This window comes from Anomaloglossus baeobatrachus, chromosome 6, assembly GCF_048569485.1.
Source record: "Anomaloglossus baeobatrachus isolate aAnoBae1 chromosome 6, aAnoBae1.hap1, whole genome shotgun sequence".
NCBI lineage: Eukaryota > Metazoa > Chordata > Amphibia > Anura > Aromobatidae > Anomaloglossus > Anomaloglossus baeobatrachus.
In genome coordinates this window covers 245,907,602-245,923,759 of record NC_134358.1, presented here as the reverse complement: position 1 = coordinate 245,923,759, position 16,158 = coordinate 245,907,602, and positions in this window count along the sequence as shown.

The window sequence follows — 16,158 nt, the reverse complement described above, 5'->3', positions numbered from 1 at the left end:
CCTCATCCCGCGGCTCTGATTCAAGAGCTGACTCGCAAGATGAGGAGGATGCCTTTACAGGGGGCTCGCAGGCTAACTCCATGTGCCTCATTGATCTTTCCGAGGGTGACTCGGATCTTAGTGACTTAATTGCTTCCATTAATTCTGTACTGGATCTCAATCCACCAGTATCAGAGGAGCAACCCTCTCTGGCAGAAAAGCACCAGTTTACCTCGCCTAAGAGAGTAAAGAGTGTGTTCTTTAACCACTCCAGTTTTCAGGCCGCTGTAACCAAGCCCAGGGCCTGTCCCGACAAACGCTTCCCAAAGCGTGGTTCTGATGACCGTTTTCCCTTTCCACCTGAGGTGGTTAAGGAGTGGGCTCACTCCCCAAAGGTAGACCCTCCGGTGTCTAGGCTCTCAGCCCGGACCGTTGTGTCGGTGGCTGATGGCACTTCCCTTAAGGATTCCACTGACCGTCAGATTGACCTTCTGGCCAAATCCATGTATGAAGCGGCGGGGGCCGCGTTTTCCCCAACTTTTGCAGCAGTGTGGGCTCTCAAAGCCATCTCTGCTTCTCTGGAGGAGATGCATTCCCTCACCAGGGAATTTATGCCCGAGATGGTTGCCTTAACTTCTCAAGCTTCAGCTTTTTCATCTTATGCCATGTCTGCCATGCTAGAGGCTTCTCACCACACTGCGGTGGCTTCGGCTAATTCCCTCGTTATCCGCAGGATCTTGTGGCTTCGAGAGTGGAAGGCAGATGCTTCTTCAAAGAAGTACCTTGCTGGGCTCCCTTTTGCTGGTTCCCGGCTGTTCGGTGAACAGCTGGATGAAATTATTAAAGAAGCTACTGGCGGGAAGAGTACTTCCATGCCACAAACCAAGACCAGGAAACCTGCCCAGGGTAGGAATCAGTCGAGGTTTCGTTCCTTTCGTTCCTCAAACTGGTCGTCCTCTAAGCCCTCCGCCTTGTCCGCTAACTCAGCTAAGGACCAGAAATCCAACTGGCGCCCAAAAGCACAGAAGACCGCAGGAGGTTCTGCCACTAAGGCAGCCTCCTCATGACTCTCTGCCCGCTCCGGCAACGTCCTTAGTCGGTGACAGGCTCTCCCATTTTGGCAACGCTTGGTTTCAACAGGTCTCCGATCAGTGGGTGAGAGAGATCATCTTTCACGGCTACAGGATAGAATTCTCTTCCAGCCCGCCAAACAGATTTTTTCTCTCAACTTCCCCCTGCTCCAAGGCCGCCGCCTTCTCACAGGCCGTGGCAGCCTTGCAGGCCAACGGAATAATTGTACCGGTTCCCGCCCGGGAACGGTTCAGAGGTTTTTACTCAAACCTCTTCCTAGTTCCCAAAAAGGATGGTACCTTCCGGCCCATCCTGGATCTCAAGCTTCTCAAAAAGCATGTTCGGGTGCGGCACTTTCGCATGGAGTCTCTGCGATTAGTCATTGCCTCAATGACCCAAGGGGATTTCCTGGCGTCCATCGACATCAGAGATGCCTATCTACATGTGCCAATTGCAGTTTCACACCAGCGTTTGCTACGTTTTGCAATAGGAGAAGATCATTTCCAATTCGTGGCTCTCCCCTTCGGGTTAGCCACGGCCCCTCGGGTATTCACCAAGGTCATGGCAGCAGTGATTGCGGTTCTGCACCTCCAGGGGTTGGCAGTGATTCCTTACCTGGACGACCTTCTAGTCAAGGCTCCATCCAGCGCAGACTGTCAGCGGAGTGTCTCACTCACTCTCGCCACTCTAGCCCAATTCGGGTGGCTTGTCAATCTTCCCAAATCCACTCTGACTCCGACCCAGAGTCTCACGTACCTAGGGATGCAGTTCGAGACTTTGCCGGCACTTGTGAAGTTGCCCTTAATCAAACAGCTGTCCCTCCAGTTGGCGGTGCGCTCTCTCCTGAGGCCCCGCCGTTATACCCTCAGGCGTCTAATGCAGGTGCTGGGTCAAATGGTGGCGTCCATGGAGGCTGTTCTCTTTGCCCAGTTCCATCTGCGCCCCCTGCAGCTGGACATTCTCCGCTGTTGGGACAAGCGGCCTTCCTCCTTACACAAGTTAGTGACTCTGTCGCCACGGACCAGGAGCTCTCTTCAGTGGTGGCTCCGGCCACTCTCCCTGTCCCAAGGACGCTCCTTCCTGTCACCGTCCTGGGTGATTCTCACCACGGATGCCAGCCTATCCGGCTGGGGAGCGGTATGTCTCCACCACAGAGCACAGGGCACTTGGACACCGTCCGAGTCAGCCCTTTCAATCAATGTGCTGGAAACCAGAGCCGTGTTTTTAGCTCTCCTAGTATTTCACCACCTGCTGGCGGGCAGGCACATTCGAGTCCAGTCAGACAACGCGACAGCGGTTGCCTACATCAATCATCAAGGCGGGACACGCAGCCGCCTGGCAATGATGGAGGTACAACACATTCTTCAATGGGCGGAAGACTCCAGGTCCACCATATCCGCAGTCCACATCCCAGGCGTGGACAACTGGGAGGCAGATTATCTCAGCCGTCAAAGCGTGGACGGTGGCGAGTGGTCCCTGCACCCGACAGTATTTCAGTCGATCTGCCGCAAATGGGGCACTCTGGACGTGGACCTAATGGCATCCCGTCACAACAACAAAGTTCCTGTTTACGTGGCTCGCTCCCACGATCCTCAGGCCTTCGCCGTGGACGCTCTGGTTCAGGACTGGTCCCAGTTTCGTCTGTCCTACGTGTTTCCCCCTCTAGCTCTCTTGCCCAGAGTCCTGCGCAAGATCAGAATGGAGGGTCGTCGAGTCTTCCTCATTGCTCCGGACTGGCCCAGGCGAGCTTGGTATCCGGATCTGCTCCAACTGTCCGTGGAGATGCCGTGGCATCTTCCGGACCGTCCAGATCTACTCTCGCAAGGTCCGTTTTTCCGCCCGAATTCTGCGGCCCTCAAATTGACAGCGTGGCTCTTGAGTCCTGGATTTTGACGGCTTCTGGTATCCCCCCTGAAGTCATCTCCACTATGACTCGGGCGCGCAAGTCTTCCTCCGCCAAGATCTATCACAGGACTTGGAAAATTTTCCTGTCCTGGTGTCGCTCTACCGGCCATCCTCCTTGGCCATTCTCTTTGCCGACTCTGCTGTCCTTTCTACAGTCCGGTCTGCAGCTAGGACTGTCCCTCAACTCTCTTAAGGGACAAGTTTCGGCTCTGTCAGTTCTGTTCCAGCGGCGTCTCGCTCGGCTGGCTCAGATCCGCACCTTCATGCAGGGCGCGTCTCACATCATTCTGCCGTATCGGCGGCCCTTGGATCCCTGGGACCTTAACTTGGTCCTCACGGTATTGCAGAAACCCCCTTTTGAGCCTCTTAGGGAGGTTTCTTTGTATCGTCTTTCTCAGAAAGTGGCCTTTCTGGTTGCCATAACTTCTCTCAGGAGAGTCTCTGATTTGGCTGCGCTCTCTTCGGAGTCACCTTTTTTAGTCTTTCATCAAGACAAGGTGGTTCTCCGTCCGACTCCGGACTTTCTTCCTAAGGTGGTCTCTCCTTTCCACCTTAACCAGGACATTACCTTACCTTCCTTCTGTCCGGCCCCTGTTCATTGCTTTGAAAAAGCTCTACATACTCTATATCTGGTGCGTGCTCTCCGGATCTATGTGTCTCGCACCGCTGCGCTTAGGCGGTGCACCTCTTTTTGTGCTAACCACAGGTCTGCGCAAGGGTCTCCCTGCTTCTAAGCCGACCTTAGCCCGTTGGATTAGGTCGACCATTTCGGACGCCTACCAGAGAACGCAGGCGACTCCCCCGCCGGGGATCAAAGCACACTCGACTAGAGCTGTCGGTGCCTCTTGGGCTTTTAGGCACCAGGCTACGGCTCAACAAGTCTGTCAGGCTGCCACTTGGGCTAGCCTGCATACCTTCTCGAAGCACTACCAAGTGCATGCTCATGCTTCGGCAGATGCGAGCTTGGACAGACGCATCCTTCAGGCGGCGGTCGCCCATTTGTGAAGTTAGGTTTTGCCTACTTCTTAGTTTTTCTGTTTATTTCCCACCCAGGGACTGCTTTGGAACGTCCCACGGTCTGGGTCTCCCAAAGGAACGATAAAGAAAAAGAGAATTTTGTTTACTTACCGTAAAAATTTTTTCTTATAGTTCCGTATTGGGAGACCCAGCTCCCTCCCTGTTGCCTGTTGGCAATTTTCTTGTTCCGTGTGTTATCACCGGCTGTTGTCGTGGACAGAGTCTCCGGTTGTTCCGGCTCTTGCTCTGTTCTACTTGTGGGTGGCTATTCTCCTTCAGCTTTTGCACTAAACTGGCTGGGACTGGCTCACCAGGGGGTGTATAAGCTCAGAGGGAGGAGCTACACTTTTAGGTGTAGTACTTTGTGTGTCCTCCGGAGGCAGAAGCTAAACACCCAAGGTCTGGGTCTCCTAAGACGGAACTATAAGAAAAAGAATTTACGGTAAGTAAACAAAATTCTCTTTTTTTATCCTGACCTCTAGCTCACCGCTTCCTGTTTCACACAGGTAACCTATTAATACCGGCTCTCCCTCTTGACCAGATATCTGCATACATGATCCTGTTTTTTACAGAACAGTACGGCGATTGATATCACCTAAATACGGTTTTAAGCTATGATACATTGTTGAACGGAATTTTTGTGAGATATATTTTTCTCCTCCGAGTGAAAGCTTCCTCTTTTCTACACATGATAATTCATGTATTTTTGGTTCTGTATTAATCAATGTTTTTACTTGAATTTAGATAGTCCTTTGATGAAGACCTAATTGGTCAAAACGTTTGTTTGGACTTTCATGTAATAAAGAACCTTTTTGATTCAGAAATTCTGTTTTGACAATTATTGGGGTAGTGTGTCAGAGTTCCTTTCATGTTATTGACTCTTTTTCTCCTGAGCACCTAAAAGGTGAAGCAGGGTCCTAACCTCTTTTCATATTATTGGTTTTTGACCCTTGCTCCCAACCCCTCACTGGACCTTTCATTGGTATACGTTTTTTTCCTAAGATAGTTATATTTTTCATCTATAGTGGCATATTCATGTCGCAGTCTCACTTCACTACTTTTTCTTATAATGATGAGGAGACTAATAATATTGTGTCTAGAGTCACATCTTCCAGTAATTTTTTGAGTATTCCATCAGAAGAACTTCGGAAAAGAGACTTCGAGAAGGAGTTATGTCGACATTCTTCACTTGAACTTCACTCCATCACATTAGTGGAGAATCATTGTACTAAACTGATTCCTCGGGGCCTTAGAGTTTCTTTCAGACCGACCCTCTTTTCCGATAATGTTGAATTCTGCGATTTCTTTGAAGCTATTATAAATAAATGTTCAATGGACATTATTACACTAACAATAGATTTTTTACAGAAAGAGATTGGTCAAGCATCTGAGAGTATCAAATCGGCACAGGACCAACTGAAACAGACCTTGTCCATAACGGACCTCTCAACTCAAAAAGAAGACTGACGACAGTGAGTTTAGGAAGGACCTTGAGGCCAGAAAAAGAAACAAGTTTCTCAGAGACCAGGAGGACTATTCCCGCGGCACACTGTACAGTTGGCGGGCTGGAGAATCTTACACCACCAGACAACCCACAGGATACAGTGGCTACTCATCCTCAGACAACTCGGATGTCGACTCCAGACCTTAACGACCACCTCCTTCTTTTTTTAGGATAGCGCCGACTACTACAAAGAAGAAGACAAGGAGGGGGAGGAGATCCCAACCATTACCAACGGGGGGACAGAGTCTGGACCAGATCGCAAGTAAATCCAACCTGATCTTTAATATGTCATCCTATGTCCTCTCACCATCAGAGTATTTAGTACTACACAAGGGTCCTACCTTCTGCCCTACCCTGGCATACGACACATTTATTGTTGAACAGGAGCTTCAATGCTTCTTCAGGTCTATTCGCCTCAAGGCCCATTTTTCTCAAAGTGACGCTTCTAGTGCAAGAGATAACATCCTTACACCCGCTGTGGGTGAGGTCTGTTTCTCTTTAAAAGAGCTTAACTTTAATGTTCCCAGCACCTATGTACTTCCCAGACATTATCATCCCATAGAGACCTATGTTGAACTGGTATCTAATGAGGTCAGGGAATTGAATAAGAAAATTAAAGGGAACCTGTCATCAGAAATTTTGCACTAAACCTAAAAGATTCCCCCTCTGCAGCTCCTGGGCTGCATTCTAGCAAGGTTCCTGTTGTTCTTGTGCCCCCTTTCTGACCAAAATAAAGACTTTATAAAGTGGTACCTTTTTGTATTCATATCTTGATAATGGTACTCGGGGGCGGGCTCTCTGGTGTCCGTTAGTATGCCTCCTTTCGCTTTAGGCCGTCCCCCATCGCGCAATTTCAAAGAGTTGACGTGAGGTAAGCTGGCCAGCGCTTGCGCAGAACGGTGGAGGCGGCGGTGAAAGCGCGAGCACGAGATTATGGGCGGGTACTTGCTGATGAAAATCACAGCGCCGCCCATAATCTCGCGCATGCGCCGTGCCACTCTTGCGGGACTGTGCAATGTGCACAGTGTGACTGCTGGTGACGTGTTGCGCAGGCACGAGATTATGGGCGGCGCTGTGATTTTCATAAGCAAGTACTCGCCCATAATCTCGTGCTCGCGCTTTCACCGCCGCCTCCACCGTTCTGCGCAAGCGCTGGCCAGCTTACCTCATGTCACCTCTTTGAAATTGCGCGACGGGGGACGGCCTAAAGCGACAGGAGGCAGACTAACAGACACCAGAGAGCCCGCCCCGTGTACCATTATCAAGATTTGAATACAAAAAAGGTACCACTTTATAAAGTCTTTATTTTGGTCAGAAAGGGGGCACAAGAACAACAGGAACCTTGCTAGAATGCAGCACAGGAGCTGCAGAGGGGGAATCTTTTAGGTTTAGTGCAAAATTTCTGATGACAGGTTCCCTTTTAATGCAGGTGATTTTCAAGTGAGAAATAATCTCGTTCGATGAGAGCAGGGCTGTCATGAGTCTCAAACAGAATCCCTCTATTATAAAACCGGCAGATAAGGGTGGAGCCATTGTGATTATGGACAAACATTACTATGTTTTGGAGTTATTAGGGCAGCTAGCGGACATGGGCACATATGAGTTAGTGGATCATGATCCTACCTCACAAATAGCCGCGTTAATCAGGAGAGTCACAAAGGGATATCTCGATTTGGGTACCATAGATCAGGAGAGTCACAAAGGGATGTTTCGATTTGGGTACCATAGATCAGGAGAGTCACAAAGGGATGTTTCGATTTGGGTACCATAGATCAAAAACTATTTGAATTCCTCAATAACCCACACCCTGTAATCCCAGTTTTTTATACTCTCCCAAAGATACATAAAAACCTTACACATCCTCCTGGTAGACACATTGTGGCTCCCACCGACTCGATATTGTCACCATTGGCCAAAACAGTTGAAAAGATCCTATCCCCATTTATTCCGTTAACACAATCTTTTATCAAGGACACGTCATACTTTTTAGAAATTATTTCGGATTTACGCAACTTTCCTGTGTCATCAATTCTGGTTAGTTTTGACGTCAACAGTCTGTATACCAGTATTAATCATGAAGAAGGCATACAGGCGACTGGTTGGTTTCTTGAGCAATATACCACCTTGTCCATGATTAATAAAACATTCTGTTTTGATCTGCTTAGGATTATTTTGGAAAACAATTATTTTCTCTTTCAGGATCAATTTTACCTTCAGCGTAGGGGGACTGCCATGGGATCGAACATTGCACCCCCCTATGCTAACATCTTCATGACTTTTTTTGAAGACAAATTCATTCACTCCCATCCCCTAATCATGAGCCATGCCCTGATCTGGCGTCGATATATTGATGACATTTTTATGGTTTGGGATGGGAGTCATGACTCTTTGTTTGAATTCTTTAACAACATGAATTCCTGCATGGAGGGTCTATTTTTTACCATACACCACGATACCAGGCAGATTAATTTTTTGGACTGTATGTTCATCAAACAGGAGGATGACGGTCATATACACAAAACCAACAGATAGAAATAGCCTATTACTATACAGCAGTAATCATCCAAAACATATGAAAAAGCCACTACCTCTGTCCCAACATCTGCGGATTGATCAAGAAAGAATAGAAAAAAGTGGGCTCAGCACTGATATAAAAATATATAAAAAAACTTTTTATTGGAATCCGGTTAAAACATAGTCTGGGAACACGTTGTACACAATGAAGAGCAGGAAAAACTTTACGCGTTTCGGACAGGTTAATAATTTAAAACCAAAAAATGTCCTTAGTCATAAGCTACCTGCAGAGCGGCCAGAAAGAGAATATATCCATGCTGCAGGAGAGGGGTGTTCCCTGTCCAGCTGTAACGGAATGCAATCAAGGTTCAAATCCAAAAGCAGGGTTAATAGACATAAAGGTAACAATTCTAATACAGGTCCCTAAAAAAACGCATGGAAAAACATGAAAAGGAAAAAAAAAAAAAAAAAGCACTTTAAATGAAATAAAGACATCATGAAATCTGTATCACAATGTTAATATGTTAATCAGGTAAGGGGAATGGGGGGGGGAGGGAGGAAGGGGGGTGTGAAGGGAGAGGGGGACAAGGGAGGGAGGGGAAGGGGATGGAGGGGGGGGTAGGGTTTCAGTTGTGGCTGTTTAGTAATATAAATGCATGGAAATATGCATAAAAATACAAATACGCCCATATAAATTCCAGGCAACCATTCTATGTGTTTTAATATACACGTATGGTTATAGTGCCTATGTTATTGCCTATCAGCCAAACCGACTAATCGCAAATCGTCGGTTTGGCTGACAGCTGTGGGTATGCCTATTATCTATGGCATACCCACAGGTGGTGGAGTTTAGGAATTCTCCCCCTCTTCTGCTTCAAACGCTCTGACAACCTTAAGAATCAATTGGTTCATGCTGATGTAGGTTTCAACCTTCAGAAGTCACGGCAAACCTTTCTAAACACACAGCAACACGGCACATTTCCATGTTTAGGGTGTGCACAATGTTCAAACGTTACAAAAGGTGGGACATTCACTCACCCGAGAACGGGTAAAATATTCAACATTAAAGGCCTGTTCACTTGTAACAGCACTCATGTTTTATACCTTGTTAAGTGCCCGTGCGGTTTCGGGTATGTGGGTGAGAGCACCCAGCATATCCGGGACCGCATAAAGAAGCACAAATCCGATATCCGTTGTGGCCAAATGCTGTTGCCTATCCCACATCACTTCATTACAAAGGAACATACCATTTCCCAGTTACGTTTTCAGGTGATAGACCATGTGGATGTTATCCGTAGGGGAGGCAACAGGGTCAAACGATTATGCAAGGTAGAGGCTAGATGGATTCATATTCTCGACACCATGGAGCCCCATGGACTGAACCGTCTACATGAATCAGGACTTTAATTTATAGGGTACACACAATTCTTCCCTTAATGGGGCATTCTCCGCGCCATCCCCCCCCCCCGATTCCTAACATTATTGAGATCATTACAGCTCTGCTTACCGACAGTATGGATTACCTATATCATCACTAATGGTTTATTGTTGCCACTCTGCTCATTTGATATGACGTCCTTTCCCTTAATCTTCAGGTATGAATTATTCTGGGGAATACAGCTATAACTGACTCATATATTCAATGTGCATGTTTACCTGACTTAACGTATTATTGTTGTCACATTATCATGTTGGTGACAATCTTTCTTCCTTTTTCTTATATTATTCCGTTATCTGTAACACGGGACTATATAACGGTACATAATACTTATAATGCCTATAGTAATTATATTGATTACACTTGTCATTATGGAGACTATAATATATCTTTGTTTTTCTTTCAGAATTACTGATCCCGCACTCTCCATGCACTATCTCCTGTTGCACGAATCCATGTGTCACGGAATCCCAGCATTAATAGGAGTCCTTCACCAATAGTTCACTCCTATTCTGGACCAGGAACGCCACTTCTAACAATTGTCACTCTCTGGACACACCTCCCTATATCCTTTCTTTCTCCGTACTAATCGGAAGTCACATTATCCGTGTACCGGAAGTGAAGTTATGGAACGAGATGGGAGGTCACGTGACACATGGAGCGCAAAAGTCATTTGCGCTTCACCTCTCCACTTCCTGGTATACTGTTGCCGGAAGTGACAGACACTACTGCCCTATAAAAAAAAACCCCACTGGCACCAGCACTTACCTCTCGCGACACGCAGGGAGCCGGTCTGTCTTCCGCACACCCAGGTTTCTGGTGAGTAGCTTGGAGGTGCGATGCAGTGTTTTACCGCTGAGTCTCATTGTGTTTCTTTCTCTTTATGCAGCCAATTACCTGTTACGGGTGTTCCTTCTCAGTGCCTCACAGTGACCCTGATAAGGTATGCCGTGGCCATTTATACCCGATACCCGATAGTTACATACATTAATGGTTGTCCTCACTGACTAATTTTACCATGTTAGACTTCCACTTGGACCCTATTCCTGACATGCACCCCTGCATGGATTGATACACATTATCCTCATAAAAGCAGATGTTCTTTCCCAGGCCAATCGTTTGATGTTATACAGGTATCCCTATGAAATTAATGGCTTTTTGTCTGTGAGTGCCCATGTCACTTAGTGTAATATCTGCCTCTCTATCCTCCATAGATACCTACCTGGATACTCTTACAGTAACACACTATTAACTTTGATATCAACATCCGCTAATAAGCTTCTTTGCCGTCATATATATTCATTATAATTTGACACACAGGTATGTTATTCCTATTATATCCTGAGTACACTTACCACCTCTAGTGCATCATGTATCTAACAATTACATCTATCTCATCAGGATACAATGATATATATCCCTTTCCTATATGCAGACCACTCTCAGTGACATATAACCCACGTGAGTATTCACTTTGTCATTTAACCTTATACTGAAGGTATATGATCACCCTTTTTGATCGCTTGACTTATTTATGTATTCTACATGTCACTCCCCTGATCTACATGTTCATATATATGTCACCGGTAGACATCCTTCCCCTTTATGGCCTTCAGCCCCCTCTTCTTTTTCATTACACATATTAATTATCACATTTATTCTATTAGGGGATATTGCTGTACAACCTCCCTCCCTTGTGTGAGGACTAAACACGGTGATATACATTGGCACACCTGATTCACGTATATGATCTTTTTCATTGACTCTATACCACCTACAGTGAACATGGTCTCCCCTACATTTAATATTGAACCACGGTATATGGGGATACATGTATACATATGTATGCATGTGCACACACCTGTACTCAGTGATATTTCTATACATGTGTATCTTCCTGGCTACAATTGATTATGTTTTCACTTCGGTAGGTCCATTCGATTCTTATGACATACTCTGGATACGAGTCCCTTTGGGATTCACTGGATTGCACCTCTGACCTTTAGTTCACCGCTTCCTGTTTCACACAGGTAACCTATTAATACCGGCTCTCCCTCTTGACCAGATATCGGCATACATGATCCTGTTTTTTACAGGACAGTACGGCGATTGATATCACCTAAATACAATTTTAAGCTATGATACATTGTTGAACGGAATTTTTGTGAAATATATTTTTCTCCTCCGAGTGAAAGCTTCCTCTTTTCTACATATGATTAATCATGTATTTTTTGGTTCTGTATTAATCAATGTTTTTACTTGTATTTAGATAGTCCTTTGATGAAGACCTAATTGGTCGAAACGTTTCTGTTTGGAGTTTTTTTGGTGTGGACTTTCATGTAATAAAGAACCTTTTTGATTCAGAAATTCTGTTTTGACAATTATTGGGGTAGTGTGCCGGAGTTCCTTTCTGGCTTTTTTATGTCTTGGGGTAAGAAGTGGGGTCTTCCTGGGTATCCCACCATACAGTCCCTTTTCATTCAGACGCCGACGGATAGTACGGGTTGACACTGTTGTACCCTCGGACTGCAGGGCAGCTTGAACTTGTTTGGATGTTAGTCGAGGTTCTTTATCCACTATCCGCACAATCTTGCGTTGAAATCTCTCGTCAATTTTTCTTTTCCTTCCACATCTAGGGAGGTTAGCCACAGTGCCATGGGCTTTAAACTTCTTGATCACACTGCGCACTGTAGACTCAGGAACTTTCAGGTCTTTGGAGATTGACTTGTAGCCTTGAGATTGCTCATGCTTCCTCACAATTTGGATTCTCAAATCCTCAGACAGTTCTTTGGTCTTCTTTCTTTTCTCCATGCTCAATGAGGTACACACAAGGACACAGGACAGAGGTTGAGTCAACTTTAATCCATGTCAACTGGCTGCAAGTGTGATTTAGTTATTGCCAACACCTGTTAGGTGCCACAGGTAAGTTACAGGTGCTGTTAATCACACAAATTAGAGAAGCATCACATGATTTTTCAAACAGTGCCAATACTTTTGTCCACCTCCTTTTTTATGTTTGGTGTGGAATTATATCCAATTTGGCTTTATGACAAATTTTAATTTTTTTTTTCATTGAAGACAAATTAATGAAGATACTAATACCAAAGAATTTGTGATTGCAAAAATTTTGAAGTCAATGAATTTGAATTTCAAAAAACTCGCTCCTCTCTATTTATGTGAATCCAACATGGCTGATCGTTCTTTTTCCTAGTGCTGTGACGGCATCAGTTAGGTGATGGTCTGATCCCACCAGCCTTTTAGTAATGTACCTCAAGCATGACCTGCACAGCCTCAACCGCCGGTGTACAGATGGCAGTATAGTTTGCTTATTTATCATTTTAATTGTTTTTAGGTCTGTAATAGAACATAGCTTTTCCTGCTTATTGTATGAGCTACTTATCAGTAGTTTATAATGCTGACTGTCCTCTCAGTTCTCCTGTGTCATGTGAACTCAACAGGAAAGTCCCTTTTACGCAGAATTCAGACTTCTTTAATTAAACAGAAATTCTAGAAAGGTTAAACAGATAATCCTCCACAATGTGGAATTCACTCCAATTTATGAAGAGTTATTGAAGTATAGTGAGCCTGCAAAATACCAATGTCATGCAGTGCAGGAGTGAAAGGCCGAGCATAGCTTTCCCCAGGGACAGTGCATGGCAGGGAGTGTTAGCTTATGGTTTCCCCATGGCTTACTTTTGCTGGCACAGGGGAACTTCTTTCATTTTCTTTTGGCTTCTTGGACACAGCAGAGAAGTGTTTGGAAACACTGGAAATTGTTTTCAGTGCTGGATTACTTGAATTAAATCCCACCAAAAACTACATATGCAAGGAGTGTTTATGTTCTCCTTGGGTTTGTGTAGGTTTTCTCTGTGTACTTCTGTTTTCCTCCTACACGCCAAATACATACTGGTAGAGAATTTAGATTGTGAGCCCCAATGGGGGCAATGATGATGTCTAAATCACTGTGGAATGTTATGGCACTATATCAATAAGTCAAATGAATATCCCAACGAACCCCTAAATGAACTAGTTACTCCTATCATGTTGATAATGCATAGCTACTTACGGTATATACCGTTGAATAACATTTGGTATCAGCTTAATGTTCATCTTACTTATCTCTGTATTATCAGTCAGTCCACATTAAAATCTCAGACCAAGGATCAATTGACCAGCTCACACACCTATCTATCTATTTATCAGCATAGTCTAACCTATCCACAAGGGAGACGCAGAGAGTGCCTTTTTACAGAAGGTTCGGCTGTATAATGCATACTTGTTTAGTAATGAGTAGCATAGTGATGTCCTGGGGGAACGGTTCACTCCTAGCCGTAACCTAGCAGTGAAATTGGCATGTCCAGGAACCTAGTGATGCAGTACTTGCTTATTCAATATTTCTAGTAAAATTATGGTTATCCAACAGTCAAATGTTCTTACATTGTAGTCATATGCATACCCCTGATGATACTCTTGGTTTAGCATTCAAGGTCTTTGGTAGGTATTTGGGATTACATGCCAAGTGCCTAAGGCTATGTGCGCACTTTGCGCTTTTTAATGCGTTTCCGCAGCTTTTTGAACTGCAGCGTTTTAATGCCAAAATGCATGCGTTTTGATTTTCAAGCAAAGTCTATGGGAAATTGTGATTTCTTGTGCGCAAAATGCTTTTAAAAACGCAGTGTTTTAGTTGCAGAAAATTTGGCAAAAACTCAGCGTTTAAAGAAGCAACACGTCAATTGTTTTTGGCAGTTGGGCAGCGTATTGCTAACATTGTCGTCAATGAGAAATGTCAAAACGCATTCTACATCAAAATCCTAGCGTTTTACATGCTTTTTTGATGCAGAAAGCATGCTTTTTTGACAAAATAAACGCATGCGTTTTTAACTTTAAATTAAGGGCATGATATGTCCCTTTACACACACACATAGTCCGAGAATTAAAATAATGAAAAAACATAATTTAACGTTATTTTATGCATAAATATTAGAACACAGTTATCATTTTAATAAAATTAGATATTTTGAGTATTTTAATCATGATATTTATCATTTTTTTCCTTTTTTTCATAGTGTTTGAATGTTTATACTTTATTTAGTAGTGTATTTGTATTCAAAACGCATCTGAGTTTATGCATTGAAAAAACATGTAAATCGCGGTAAAAACACAGCAAAAACGTGGTAAAAACGCAAGCATATTTATAGTGTTTTTGTGGTCAAAACCAAATTTGACAGACAATTTCTGCCAGAGGATGCGTTTAGAACTGCAACTACCTCGACGCAAAGTGCGCACATAGCCTAAGAGTTTGTGCTGAGGGGTGTGGTTTTCTTAAGGTCTGAGGTGTCAGTGTTTTGCTGAGCTCTTCTGCAATCTTCAGGAAAAAAAAAGCCCCTTTGGGTTACTTGAAAGGGGCCAACTTTGCAAATTCTATGCGGAAGACTTAAAGTGAACCTGTCATCAGAAATTTAGCTATAAACCTAAACGTTCCCCCCTCTGCAGCTCCTGGGCTGCATTCTAGGAAGCTTCCTATAGTTCTTGTGGCCCCTTTTACACCAAAATAAACACTTTGTAAACTTGTACCTTTTCTTATGCAAATTTCGTAAATCTTCCATGGGGGCGGGCTGCCTGGGGTCCGTTGCTGTCCTCCTGCCGATTTACGCCGCCCCCAAACGCTGAATTTCAAAGCTCAGGACGCCGCCCCTGGGTGCCCGTGGTCCCGCGCATGCGCTGTTCCACTGTAGCGGTGCCGTGCACTGTGTGCACGCGTGACCGCTGGTGACGCTTTGCGCGGGCACGAGGTTATGGGCGGCGCTGTGAGTGTCATCAGCAAGTGCCGCCCATAACCTCGTGACCGCACTTTCCCCTATTACTCCAGCGTTATGCGCAAGCGCTCGCTGGCCAGATGACCGGACGTCACCTGCTGCTGAGCAGGATGGGAAAGAGGTGACGTCCGGTCATCTGGCCAGCGAGCGCTTGCGGACAGCAACGGACCCCAGGCAGCCCGCCCCCATGGAAGATTTACGAAATTTGCATAAGAAAAGGTACAAGTTTACAAAGTGTTTATTTTGGTATAAAAGGGGCCACAATAACTATAGGAAGCTTCCTAGAATGCAGCCCAGGAGCTGCAGAGGGGGAAACTTTTAGCTTTATAGCTACATTTCTGATGACAGGTTCCCTTTAAAGGATCAAGCCTGACCAAAATGGCAGAAGAAAATTTTCAGCAACCAAGAAATGTGATATTTCTGCATTGAATCACGACTATCAAAGCAACCAGATCTGGAAGAACTACACGGGCTTCACTTAAGGGACAGGTGAGTCTGATGTGGGAAAGCGGGGGACAAGTGGTATTCACTGTCTGAAGACTGAGATCATGAGCGCCACAAGTTGTGGGTCTGTTTTTTGACAGGAGAGGAGAACTGTGGTGCCGAGACTCCAATCTCAAAGGAGCAGTAGAGAAGGGGAACTTATTCTCCTTGTCTGACAGCACAGGATCAGCACAGGATCAGCTACTACTAAGGGACGTGAGGAGAGCTGCATCACCGACTTCCAGAGCTCAGAGACCACAGCAGCTGCAAGCCATTTATTTTTAATAGGAGACAGAAGCAAAGCTACGGAGCAGCTGCTCCTGTCCCTGTCATGGAGAAGAGAAAGGGCACTTTTTGTAATGTAATAGTTTTTGAAGAGTACATCAATCTCATAATGAAGAATCGGTATCCGACAAGGAACTGCAAAGGAG